At 37.7% G+C, this 13,633-nt stretch overlaps 1 protein-coding gene across 3 annotated transcripts in view; it reads left to right on the top strand.

Moving 5' to 3' along the window:
* Nucleotides 1-13,633, top strand: part of ankrd11 (ankyrin repeat domain 11) — a 142,451-nt gene that overhangs the window by 51,817 nt on the left and 77,001 nt on the right. For 2 of the 3 annotated variants that reach the window (XM_015030236.1, XM_015030234.1), the window contains exon 2: nucleotides 4,346-4,461. The exons of the other annotated variant lie outside the window; for it this stretch is intronic. The gene's annotated coding sequence lies outside the window, so the exon portion shown is untranslated. The remainder of the gene's footprint in view (nucleotides 1-4,345; nucleotides 4,462-13,633) is intronic. 3 annotated transcript variants of the gene reach the window in all.

Here is a 13,633-nt window from a genome sequence, read left to right as displayed (position 1 = left end):
CCCTGGGAAATTTGTTACTGATGCACGATATATCTGCACAGACATCTGTATGGGCCAATATTAGTAATTTATTTAATGTCTGATAGATAAAACTGAGCCAATATTATCAACCAGTGTTTAATTCTTTACTTTTGCTTTTTATTCTGAAGGTGGAGGGAGGGTAATGTAGTATTTGTTCAGTCATCTGACGGTCCACATTTTCACATTGGTGCACTCCTAGAAAATTTGTAACTAGGGCATGCACTTAGTTTTTCAAGAAGTTTGTAATGAATCGTGTTCATATTTACAGATTCCACTGTGTGAATTTAGAGAGATGCAAAGATTGCATTCATTGTTGTGGAGACAGATTATTGAAACCTTTTTATGCCTAACACTTTCTGCTAATGGATATGTTTAGTTATATGTTGTTGGCCATTTACTTTGTAATTATGAGGAATTGTTTTCTTTCTCTGTACCTTGATTATTTCAACACATTAGTACTCTTATTCCCACAGGGGAACTCCCCTTAGGATTCGCTAAAGTACAAACACAAAAGCGCATCTTGCTATCATCATCATTACTCCTCAAAGCCATCCCAAAGAGGTCTGGCCTTAATCCTGTTGCAGTCCCACCTGCCACCCTTCCTGTGCTAAATCTGACAACTAGATTCTACTTGCTAGTGGTCTTAAATCCCTCTGTGGTGCCTTAAATCCAGATAGATGAAACAAATGCGGGTTCAGACCAGGGTGGAAGGGGTGTTAACCATAATTACTGGAATGTCAGCCCAACACTGGGCCTCTGTTAAATATCCTCACATGTCGTCCTGCCTAAATCCTGATTAAAGCCCTGTTCTCATTGTATGGCTGCAGAGGGTATTAGGGGGAAGGGCTACAATATTTCACTGAGTTCTAAATTTCTTTTTATGATGTTGTGACTTTATAGTATTTATTGATCATCAAACGTCACTTGCACTATTAGTAATAATGATAGCCTTACAGTGTCAGATTTATTGTAGCTGCATAATCTAATTTAACTTGACTGTGTTCTAGTTGAGAAGTATTAACATGTTATCTTTCAAGATCATAAGCAGTTCAAGTTTGAAATTGCACTACATTTGTTCAAGATTATTTTAACATTGAATATAAAAGTGCTTGTTCAATTTAGGGTAATTTAGAGTAATTTATATCAGAGTACAAATGTGCTAAAACAACAATAACATTGTAGCAATGTTCCTTTAGCATTTTGTGAATTCTTTGAACCAGAACATAAAATACAGGAAACCAGTTGGTACGATGATGAGAACAGATTGGCTCTCTTGTTTTAAAAGAAGTAAGGTGGATTTTTACTGTGGGAATTTTTTAAAAAGCCCAGACCCTTTTTTTGGTTTTTTTTTTTTTTTTTTTTTGCCTGTGTCATTTTCACTGCAGGAAACGGGGCCAATCAGATTGTCAGGGAGGTAGTACTTTCTGGATGTGTCCAGACAATATTAGGAAAACAACAAGCTGATGCCGTTGAATATTGCAGTGATGATATCCATTACAATAGCCCCACATTTTCCTCACTACTTTTCATCACAATGTCCTCTTTATATTCACACCTGATGTAGATCTGACAGTAAAATACCATTGTTAAAAAGTCATGTTTTTATTTTAATATGACTTTTAATGAAAGTCATGAAAGTCTGAAGGTATGTGTTCCAGATACTATAGATTAAATAAGCATTGTGTGCTGAAGAGGGAGTGTTGGAAACGGTGTTAGGTTCTTAAAGAGACTTCCTCTTGAATAGACCAATTTGGCTATGATGCAAAGTCAAATTTCTTTTAAGTTGTTTTTGATACATGCAGCATTTTCATAACTAAAGGTAGCATAATTACTTGATTGCTGAATAAAATCACACTGTGCCTGGAAATACACACCCTTTTAGACATCCTGTTCTTTTATTTTTGCTATATTTGGTCCACGAGACTGGCCTCACATTTTGATTTGTTTTGGGGGAAAAAATCCATTTAAATTTCCAGTGTGTCCTGCAGCAAAAGAAAGCTGAAGCATGAAAAATCTGAATTAATTTAGCCTTTCAAACTATTTCACATGCCCACTTTGCAGTGCTGGTATAGGCAGGAGGCACTTTACCACTAAATTGAACATTTGTTGACTTTCCTTTTGGATTCAGAGACAGATTGTTGTGATTGATGTGATCAAGTTTACAGGAGCAGCATTTGGGTTTAGCTGAAAATGCAGATTTTAAAAATTGGTAACCCATGTATGTTTTGCTCATTCATATAGTGCATTGCTCATTTTTTACATCTGTGCAATATATTGTTTCAGATATCTGAAACATGTTTAGATGATTTACTATTAACTGTTGATTCCCTACAGCAGTGCTTTGCAGATTCAGAAGTTCACTAACCCAATTTAAACCTAATTTAATGATGAAGATGCAATTAAAAAGATCATTTTCATCAGGCTTCGGATATTGTGTCTGGCATAAGACTGGCACACTGTTATGATGGATTCCTATATTTTGTACATTGTGTGGCATTTAAGAGAAACTGGAGGGAATCCGTAAATTTAACAGATTGAAGTGAAGCCCGCACAGTTGCATCTCTTTAGCTCAGATGTTGCTTATCATTCTGCAATCAAACCTTGCTGTATTTCTTTGGGACCTTATCTGGTTCCTTCAAATGATTGGATTACATTGCATGTACCACCTGCTTTACTGAAGTAAAAAAATAAAAACTTTTTTACTACTTGCACCTGTGACACGGATGAATAGGTAAAAACTGAGGCTGGCCTCATATTTTATCTTGTTAAATTTTTACCTCAACCTATTTTTTATGCCATTGCTATGTATGTTTTTTATTATTGCTTTTTGGATTATCAAACATATGATTTTTTTTTTCCCCTGAAGGAAGAAAATATCATAAAGTGACATTTTCTATGATTTTACCAATTGTAGAAATATGACCAGGTTATAAATCTGTTTTTGTATAATGAGTGTGTATTATTGTTTTTAACATCACATTTATGTATTTGCCAAACTACGATATATTTAGGGTCGAAGTATAACACTGTTGAATACTAATATTGGATAACATTGTGTGGCTTTTTCAACATGTAGACGATAGGATTGAGGAGACTAAAAACTAGAATCCATATTAATCATAATAGTTTGGTTTTGGTTGGTTCTCAGATCAGGTTAGAAATCATTTGGTTGCAATCAAAGTTTGTCATTTCCTTTTTTATCTTGAAACATATTTTTGACGTGTTTAGGAAATGTTCTGGTAATTTTTATGTAATGGCATTAATAAAAACAAAGGTTATCGGTGGGCTTGATTGATTATTTTTTGAAACTTAAAATTCTGACAATGTTTCTTGCTAAACATTATAATCAGTTGAATTTTTTTAGTTCAAAGTTTTTGGGCTTTACATGTTTTTTTGTACATCGTCCCTGTTAAATGAACTAATAAAGTAAACTAAACATGGAATGTGTGTGTACCAAAAGGTCAAAACTGGTATTAGCTGTTTCATTAGTCAGGCTGTCTGCTCAAGTAGACAGTAAGAGTGACTGATGTGATCTGTGCTACCAAAAGTATTTTCAGAGAGCTGAATATACAGTTTTCATAAGCCAGCTCAATAGCAGTGTGTAGCAATAAGTGCTGAGCGAGGCAGAACGGTATTACTTTTATCCTCCAGACAGTGGGAGACAACTCCGGTCACAACGGCTCTTCTTATTGGAACTTATTAAAAGAACCCATACATACTCTGTGACAGAAGATTTTAGTGCTTTTGAAACCCTAAACCATTCCAAATGTTGACACCACAACTTTGCAGCGTTTTTCTACCCACAGAAGCCTGGTTGGCTGTGGACACATTTTTTTGAAAACCATTGTAAAGTGAAACTAGACTCCCGATACTGTTCCCCCTTTAATGTTGTTCTGAATCCGCGTCAGTTTGTCACTTGTAATTTAGTCACAATTGGCCACAAAGACCATGAATCAATTAAGCCTTAACATTTAAAACTCGGAGCATAAATATCAACGAGAGCAACCGGGAGCAACGGTTGCTACTCCCCAAGAGTAGCAACCATCTACTCTTGGGGAGACTAGATGGTTGCTCAAACTATATGATTTATATAAAGAACCAGTATTGAGGTTTGTGATTCTGCATAGCTGTATAGCTTTACAGTTCCAAACTTCACGTTTATGTTTTTGTCCATTTTCACTGTTCCAGAAAACTGCGTGATTACTGATCCTGGAGGGAGAAACATGACCCTTTTGTATCCACATGCAGACACATTTATGGCAAAGAATGGGCGACTCTTTGTGTTGTTTCAGGAATTAATGCTATTTTTTGTCTTGTTTTTCAGGATTGTGGGGACGCTACAGCAGCAGGTGTTTTTTTTTTTTTTTTTTTTTTTCTTGTTTTTTTTTCCCCTCTTGTTGGATTTTAGCCCACTGACATTCTCCCACAGCCATGGAATCGGTAGGTTCAAAAATATCTTTTAGAGAATTTCACATCAAGCCTGTTTCTGCTCCTTTTCTAAGGCTGTTTCTGTTGAGGCATTTTTTAGTAAGCACCTATTTAAGCTTATTCTTTTTGGCTTTCTTGATATTTTTCCTTCAGAATATGGGTTGTGTTGCATCATGTATGGGCAATTCTTATGATGTACCACCTGAAACCTTGTGTCTTACTTGGCTTATTTCCAAACCTATAGTTCTATGATAAATGAACATTATTCAGGTGACATATGCTTTATCATTTAAATATTAGTTTGTGTTTTCACTGTTAAAAGTACATGGAAAGCTTTTCAGAGACGGTTTAATTTCACAAAGGGGTATCTGCCTTTACCTTGTATTGTTAGACATGCAAGAGATGAGATGCCTGTACCAGCAGGCAGGCTGAAAGCACAGTAGTATTGAGCTCTATCCACTGGAATGCATGTATTAAGAATGAGGCTTAGTGCGTGCCTAACCTCTGCTTTTCTGTCCCTTTGTCAGAGGCTGTGTGTGTGCTTGTCTATAAAAAGTAGGTCACAGCCTCTGTAATGCACGACTAGCATGTGTCCAACAGAAGTCCTCTGAATCCCCCAGTCTCTATTTCCCACATACATGGCAGCACGCACAAGTATGGCTTCCTGTTGGTTGTGTGACTGTAGCAGAAATCCCATATAAAGTTGTAGTTTTGGGTGGAATAACTGTGTATATCATGTCTATGTCAAAGAATATTAACACAGCATAAGCAAAGTTAGGGTAAATTTAGTCACATTTAGTGTTATCACATCTCTACCGATATAGTTGTTGAGATATTAATGATAATAGAAGGCAGATGCAATGTGGAGAGATGTCAGGCACATTTAAAGAGGAAGGTAAAATAAATACAATTCATAAATTTGACACCATGAGATTGTTGTAAGAATCAACCTATCTTCATTAAAAATAAATCTTAAATGGCATATTAACATCTAATTACAAAAGCAAAATTAGATACAGTCAAATTTGTCTCATTTAATATTTGTTTCTCAGTAATGGCTATTTACACAAACAGCTAGTGTTTTGACCTTTTCCTTACCTTTGTATAAATTAATTTTTCTTCTCATTCCCCCTTAATCTATTAGTCTCCTTCCGCCCGGCCCTCTTATGCCTTTGTGGCTCTGCAGCTGCAAGAACTGTTGCTGTTCACCTCTAAGAGTTGTCTAGATCTTCTTTCTATCAGTGGAAACCAGGAAAACTAATCACAAAGCTTATTTTAGTGCCAACAGTCTGGAATACATGTTGCGTGTGCATTTGGGGGCTGGATAAACACCCTCGCATGCACACGCACTCAGTCACACTCACACCAAACCCTCTGCCACTCTCCTCCTCCCATACCTCATGTGATGCCAGTCACATGCTTTCCAGGCAAGCAGCTCAGTAAATCAGAATCCGAGTTTTATTTTTAACTGCTTTAAATCCTCAACCTGGTCTCATGGTTTGACAGAACCGACTGAGGTTGCTGGTGATCACTTGTTTCGTCGTCTTTGTTCTGATTTACTTGGTCACAGCCAACACTCTCCACATGCTGCTCACCTGAATTGTATCACAACAGACCCTTTCTAACTTGAATTCCTAACATGCGGTTCACTGTCAGTCAGTTATAAATGATTTATAGCTTCCTGTAAAGAGTTGCCATCAGAGCTGTGTTTGGAATCAGTGATGTGAGGTATTATCTTGAGATGCACTATATATTGGCATTAACATCATTATCGGCTGATTTTAATTAAAAAAATAAATAAATAAAAAAGTTAAATATCAGTATTGGTCCGATAAGTAAAATTGGGTAGATATTAATAGCTTATGTTTGTAACAATTTGTTGTTGTTTGTGTTTCTGGAAGTGGAGGGGGGGCAGAATGTTGATGTAGGTTTTTCTGTGGTCACAAGATTGTGGTGTTTTTAACTGAGGCAGAGAAGAACTGCCAGCGGACTGGTCATTTTTTCAGGGTTTCAAAAGAATGGGGAGATATACTGAATCTCATTTATTAGTCACAACTACATTGTTAATATCGGTATCAGCCCATATTGTTATATCGCTGCATCCCTAGTATAATATCTTTTTACTTGCTTCACGTAGTCTGAATATATATTGCTTCAGTTATTTCCATGTAGACTGTTTGCACAGAACTAGCAACTGTGCACCGTAGCCGATCATTAGTGGTTTTTCTTTTATTTTGACTGTAATCTTTCAGCAGTGAAGCTCAGAGGGTAGATGTCGGTGAGTTCGATTTGGTGCAGATGAAAGGCTAAAATTCTTGTAATCTCAGACCTCTACTGCTTTTCCTCACAGCTCCTCTTCTATCTCCTCCTTTCCTTCCAAAGCAGGGCTTGTTCCTCAGGAGGGATTAGTGTGAGCAGCAGATCTGAACTGGAAAGTGGGGCCTGCCAGTCACATTACATAACTCGCCCCCGCTACTGCGGCTCTGCCTGGCCTGGCTGGAGCGACGACCATAAAAGCTTTGTTTTCCCAACCTTCCCTTTTTCCTTCCCCTGTGCTGCTCCTCCCCCTTCCCTTAGAGGCAGACTGCATACTGATGTTTTATAGAAGCAGTCTGTTTGCAGGGAACAGGCGAGCCTCTGTGGCTCGGAGTGTGGAGGAACACGCTAATAGCCAGTTGAATGGCACGGAGCTTACATCTTAGGCAGGGGAATTTCAGGTCTACTGTTGGTCATACAATTTCAATGAAATGGGTTGCAAGGAGATGCTGCACTTGGCTTTATTGCCTGCCAAGGGTTTGGATTTCAGTATGTCCAGTGATTGCACAGAGGCTACAAGTTAATTCTGTGTTGAATTTCTCAAGGTTGACAGGCTGTAAGACAGTGTGAGAAAGAATTCCCGTTGGCTGCTGCTTCTCCTCTTTTTTTTTTTTCTTTTATCTCATCATTCTCATGGAGTAGAGCTTGCTCTTTCTACCTGGCAGTTTAGCTCTGTTGTTGGAGTTGGGGTCCAAACAAAGCTTGAATCTTCACTTGCCTTAGAATTTGATTGTTGCATAGTTGCAATTTCTGTAAAGTTTATTGGATGAAAGCACTCACTGCAGCTCCATGAGTTCTCACTCAACAAACAAGGCTGTAAATCCTTGATGGAAAAGTTGCCACAGATCACCAGTTAAAAGTTTGCTTCAATTGTTAACACGGTTCCCTCTGCTATTAAGGGTGACATTTAGTGAGCAAGATAACTGATTTGCTGAATGAATTTTAGCAAACACTTAACTGCAACATTATATTGTAATTAACTATGCTTAAATGTTACCTAAATACAGATGGTAATTTCTGGAGTAGGACGAAACCTTAAAGCCATTTAGCTATGACCTTTTGACCTGGAGATCTGAAGTATTTCTCTGATTTTCATTGTCACATTCTTTTAATGTAGCTACATAAACGGCATCTGATTTGGTCTTGTTTATCTAAAAGTGTATTTTGTATACAGAAGTTTGTCATAACCATAATACTGTGTTTGAATGCCACCTATTTTTTTAATTTAAATAAACGCATTTGATACTATAAAAATCAATGTCCCGTGTTGGGGGTACACATAAATCAACCGCAGTATCACTTTAATAATATTAAAGATGATAATATTACAAAACCTCTTTATTGAAAAAATGAGCAAATGTTTCCCTGACTATGGTGCTGCGCTGCTAATAAATATCAAACATATTTAATTGGTTTTGATATGAGGCATTCATATCTTGTGTAATGCAACTATGCACATAATTAAAATGGAATACCACAGTTACTTGGCATTGTCAAATAACTTATCTGAAGTGATTCATCTCACTATCTGTGACAGAAAATTATCTTAATCAGTGAAGATCATTTATTTGGAAACATAAGACAACTAAATACCAACACATTTTTGTATTCTTATATATTTTTGTCTTGCCAATGCATGGGGTTTTGATCAAACTATTGTATTAAAAAAATAAAAATACATGATACACATTTAAGTATTACTAGATAATTATTTTCCCCTTTTTTGCAGATGGAGAATGATTGATTGGTAGGTGCTGCCTAGCACCTAAAATACATGGCAAAGGACAATCATGTAAATGGTAGCTATTGATGTTTGAACAATTTAGGCCCATAACTGCTTGAAATGTTGGTGTTCTTTGAACCCCTTCAGCTAGAAGCTTGTGTTTGAAAAATGGGTTCGAGATTATAAAATAGTCTTATTAATTTCCATGCTGCATCGCTGTAAAACTAATCTGAAACAACACATCTCAATGTGATGTAGCTTGAGTCTTACTTCCTTTTAGGCTTGTCAATATGATTTAGACTCCTTCGTTACCTTTTTTATCTTGAAATGAAAAAAGAACACGATTTATGTAACCATATTAATTGGACTAACACTGCTTGTTATGCCGGTTCACAGTAAATATGCAAATCGGGTAATCATCCGCTCCCCTCTAAAATGTAAAAACCAAGATTGTCAAGGACTCAGAGTCTCTGGCTTGCATTTGTATACAATCTTGGCTACATCTCTGCATTTGGAAATGGGATTGGGTGTTCTTTCACTGCATCAGACGAGAGCCAAGTTCCCATCAAAGAGTAGCTGCTACACCAAAGACTGTGTTTAGATGTGATGGCTAATTTTAGAGCTGCTAGGCCCTTGTCCAAGGTGGTGGAGGATAAGATAACATTGAAGTAGCCCTCCCTCCCTGCACGGTTGGGTTTTGTTTGTATACCCAATAACTCTCATTCAGCCCCCTCTGGATGTGGTGAACAAAGACCTGTTTGTATGTTTACAAGAAAATCCTATTCATGCTTTCACCTCTCGATGAGTTTCAGAGCCCACTAAGAACTTGACAGCTGCGTGTATGACCTAATAAAAAGCCTTTCAACGTATCGCAATGTCACCTGAACATGCTAGTTTCATATTTGAATAAGTGCGTTGGACCTTTTCTTCTTCTGCTAGTTCTAGTGTACATGGCTAAAACCTTTTCCAGATATTGAAGGATTGCTTTGAAAGCTTGTGATTACTGCCTTTTTTTTTTTTTTTTGGTGTCTCATGGGGCCAATAATTATTTGAACTTGACGATTGTTCCTTTCTCTGTGAATGGTTATAGTATCACAATTAAGTATTGTCATTAAAATCTGAATAATAAACCAAAATATCGCAATTGAGACAAATCAAAAAAGCAATGTGTAGCTTCCCAGATGTATTTGGTGCTTAAAATGTTTCCAAAAAGTTTAAAAAGACTTCTGGTTTTACAAAAATCGGGCCATAAAAAATATTTTTGGGTAGTAACATTAAGGCATGCCCTCACACACAAAACTACTAAAATACTTGGTGATGTACTCATTGAACACACACGTAGCAGAGCTGTCCCAGCCAGGCCTTTCTCCCCTGTCCCTCTCACAGCCACAGAGCAGTGACCTTGGTTTCAAGTAGCTATACTCCGTTAGAAAGCCAACACCTCTCTGGGGATGGGCTGACCTTGTTGTCTGACACACTGTAAGTCTGCACGCCCCTCTGTGTGTCTCTGTCTTTTATTCACTCACTGGCACATCAGTAGCTGTAACAAGTCATTCTGCCTCAATTTCAGTGTTTCAATATCGGAAAACCGTCCTGTAAGTGAGCAAACATCTTTGTTTTGTAGATTAAACACAAAGATAAAGAAACTGGACGTTGAGCAGGTTGGGGCCTCTCCCTAACCAGGTGTTTCTTCTGTAGCCTTCTTGCTCTTTCAGCAACAGCATACTCTGTTTATGAGGATGTGAAGCAGTGCACGTTGTCTCGCACCCCACTCTTTATGCCCATCTCTCGTTTTTTTTTTTATTTCTTGCAGTTGTGTGTCTGCATGCAGTAAGTGAGTGAATGGGTTGAGACATGTTTATCCACTTTGTTCAAGCCTTACGGTGGATAGTTATTATAGAATAGTTTCCCCCTCTACTATAATGGTTATGTGTCTCTCTGAAACAGCAGCACTGTTTAAATAAACCATCCACGGTAACTGTAAACTGCAGAGAGTTAAGGCATCACATAAAAAAATTAACAAGTGTTTATTTTTTTAGAAACACTTTTGCAATACTTTACTTCCTCTATAATTTTATGTCCTGTAGGCTGATGTATAAGAATGCTCTTTTCCTTGGTGGACTGTTTGTTTTCTCACATACAGCTAGCTGTGTGCATCTGAAGTTATAAATGAAAATTTGAGTTGGAAACAAAAATGTGGGTTTTTTTTATTTGGTTGCTTAAAGTCTGAAAGTGTGCAGTCGCCATTGGTTTACTTTTTGTTGCAAAACCCTGAGCTGGTCAATTAAGACCTGTTAGAATCTGTCCAATTTCCTTTCCTCAATCATTCACACAACAACAGAGCCTCTTGTTGCTTCGTGGACTTCTTTACAAATTGCATGTATTCTTTGGGATGTTTGTTGTGACAGTAAATCCAATGAGGACACTTTATTTCACATTAAGTATTTGCATGAATAGTTAGAAATGTTGTCAACAAAACAAAGTTTTGGCACTTCTATGGCTGTTAATCAAAATGCCAATAACTTCTATTGGAATCAGAATTATAATTTAGTCTGGGGGGGAAAAAAAAGCAAAACGATTCCATCTTCACAATGTCCCCACCACTCTCCATAGACTCTAGCATCTCAGACACAGGCCACATGTATTAGCACGAAGTGCATGAATGTATCACACTTAAAATCTGATCATAGGAAATGTTGCATGCAAGTCTTCATTTATGACTGTGATATTACACTTATTGTTGTTCTAATGATGATCGCAAAGCTGATTTTGTTGTTGTTTTTAAGACATTTTCTTGTAATGCACTTGAGCTTGAATAAAGAAATTGTTCTTTATTACGTTACCTTTTCATATTTTGTCTAATGCTCCTGTATAATGTAGATTTTATTCAATCACAGTCCACTTATCACACTAATATGAATCAGTGATCTGCAGTGTAATTTTCTTACTTTTAAAAGACTTTTAAAAATTTTCTATAAATATGAACAATATGAAATTGATACTGATCCTGAGTACTTCAATAACTATGTAGATAATTATCAGCCTATACTTTCATAACTATTTTCGTTTCCTTTGTGACGATATCCACACCACTCTGTAAAGCTTGAGTCTCTTAGAGATTAAAATTTCCACCATGTCACCATCAAGGGCAGTGAACGTATGTCCAGCTAAGCAAGGCTGGTGACATCAACTATATCACCCTTTGGTAACCTAGCAACAACCTGTTGAGTAACTTGTGCAGCAGTGGTTCCAAGTTTCACCACCATGCCTCATAACTACTTAAAAATAAAATGGCGTGGGGTGAAAGGAGAAAATAAATACAACAGCCTAAGAGGAAACAGTGGAAACATGAGAACATCACCAGGAAAGGTGATGTTCTCATGTTTCAGATAGTTAAAACAAAAAATTAATCGATAATCATCTATCGACTTATATAAAACACTCATTGTTTTTCAGTCATGATAATGTCCTGCTCTGGTATGATCTTTGGAGCCTGAACTCTCAGACGTATCATTGTTTGGTAAACATGAGGTTGCACAATCACTAGTCAGGATTTGCAAATCACCATCTTTTACCTTCTTTTTTCTTGAGTAGTTTTTTTTGTTGGGTTGATTTTGTTTACGTAGAAATAGTTGAGCTTTTCATTATTAAATGGGCATGTGTCCCATTTAACAGTGTGTAACTTCGAATGGACTTTGAAGTTGATCTCAGCACCATGTGCACTAGGGTTTGTGTAATTACATTCTCAGCCTGACCAATATGTAAGCCCATAAGTTCATTTAAGAGCATCTAGAAGTTTTTCACTGTTTTAAATACAAAGGACATTTCTAAAATTAGTCTTATTTTAGTTTTGCTGTGTACAGACTCGTTTTACCTATGTGTTTCTATTTTGTAACAAGCTGCATGTTGTATGAAAGTTAGTTTAGGGCCAGCAGCTAGGCAGGCAGATGTAGCAGATGGACCTGTTTGGACATAATAATTCCCATGCCACCATATTCTTCCAGCGTTTTTCCACCTGCATGGCTCTTTGCAGATGACATCAAAGGGAGCAGAAGTCCGTGTTCAAGTGTGTGTGTGTGTGTATGCTTTCTACAAAAAAGGGAAAATGGACTTAAACCCAGGACAGTGAAAGAAGTCTTGCCTAAGCAGAATTTTGCTTACAGGCCGTGTTTCTGCCTCTGCGCTGCCTGTCAGGATCCACTCTGCCTTCTCTCTCCAGCTCGTTCTCCCTCTGGTGCACTCTGCTGTCTGATCTCTCAGCCAAAGAAGCACTTTTATTTTTTTTCCGACGAATGTTTTACCTTTTCTGGTATATACTGTACTGTGGAGTCATTGCAGCTTGTTAGACCCTATTGCTTACTGATACACAAGTGTTTTAACCTCCCAGGCGACGGTCTTGTTGCTCTGAATGTGTTTGAGTGTTTGATGTTTCATTAGGGTAAAAAGAAATACGATTTTAGCAGATTTTATTCTTATAAACTGTGTAGTTATCAAGGTAACATAAGCTTTATACCTTAACCCTACAAATACAGTAGCATGCCACCATTGTAAAGCTTATTATGGAGGCTACAGCAGTTGATACTTGAGCTATGTAGAAAGCAGTGTATGACTTAGTGATTACAGGCACAAATTTTTATGGTCAACACTGGTATGTTTCAGATGCACAGTGGCGCAGTTGGTAGCACTGTTGCCTTGCAGCAAGAAGGTCCTGGGTTCGATTCCCGGCCCGGGGTCTTTCTGCATGGAGTTTGCATGTTCTCCCTGTGCATGCATGGTTTCTCTCCGGGTACTCCGGCTTCCTCCCACACTCCAAAAACATGATTGTTAGGTTAATTGGCCTCTCCAAATTCTCCCTATGTGTGATTGTGTATGTGCATGGTTGTTTGGCCTGTTCTGTCTGTGTGTTGCCCTGCAACAGACTGGCGACCTGTACAGGGTGTATCCTGCCTCTCGTCCCAAACGTTCACTGGAGATGGGCACCAGCACCCTTTCCGACCCTACCAGGGACAAGAGTGTACAGAAAATGGATGGATGGATGAAACAAACAAGAAATGTTTCTATGTGTAGAAACAGTTTTTTATGGAGTTGGCAAATGTTTACCTTCTTAGCTAGGCAGCTAATAGCAGCCAGGAGAGGACTGCTCTT

Source organism: Poecilia latipinna, unplaced genomic scaffold (genome assembly GCF_001443285.1).
Source record: "Poecilia latipinna isolate Pla-1442-1.1 unplaced genomic scaffold, P_latipinna-1.0 Scaffold176, whole genome shotgun sequence".
Taxonomy (NCBI): Eukaryota; Metazoa; Chordata; class Actinopteri; order Cyprinodontiformes; family Poeciliidae; genus Poecilia; species Poecilia latipinna.
Note: the sequence above shows the minus strand (reverse complement) of the source record. Positions and strands in the feature narration are given on the sequence as shown.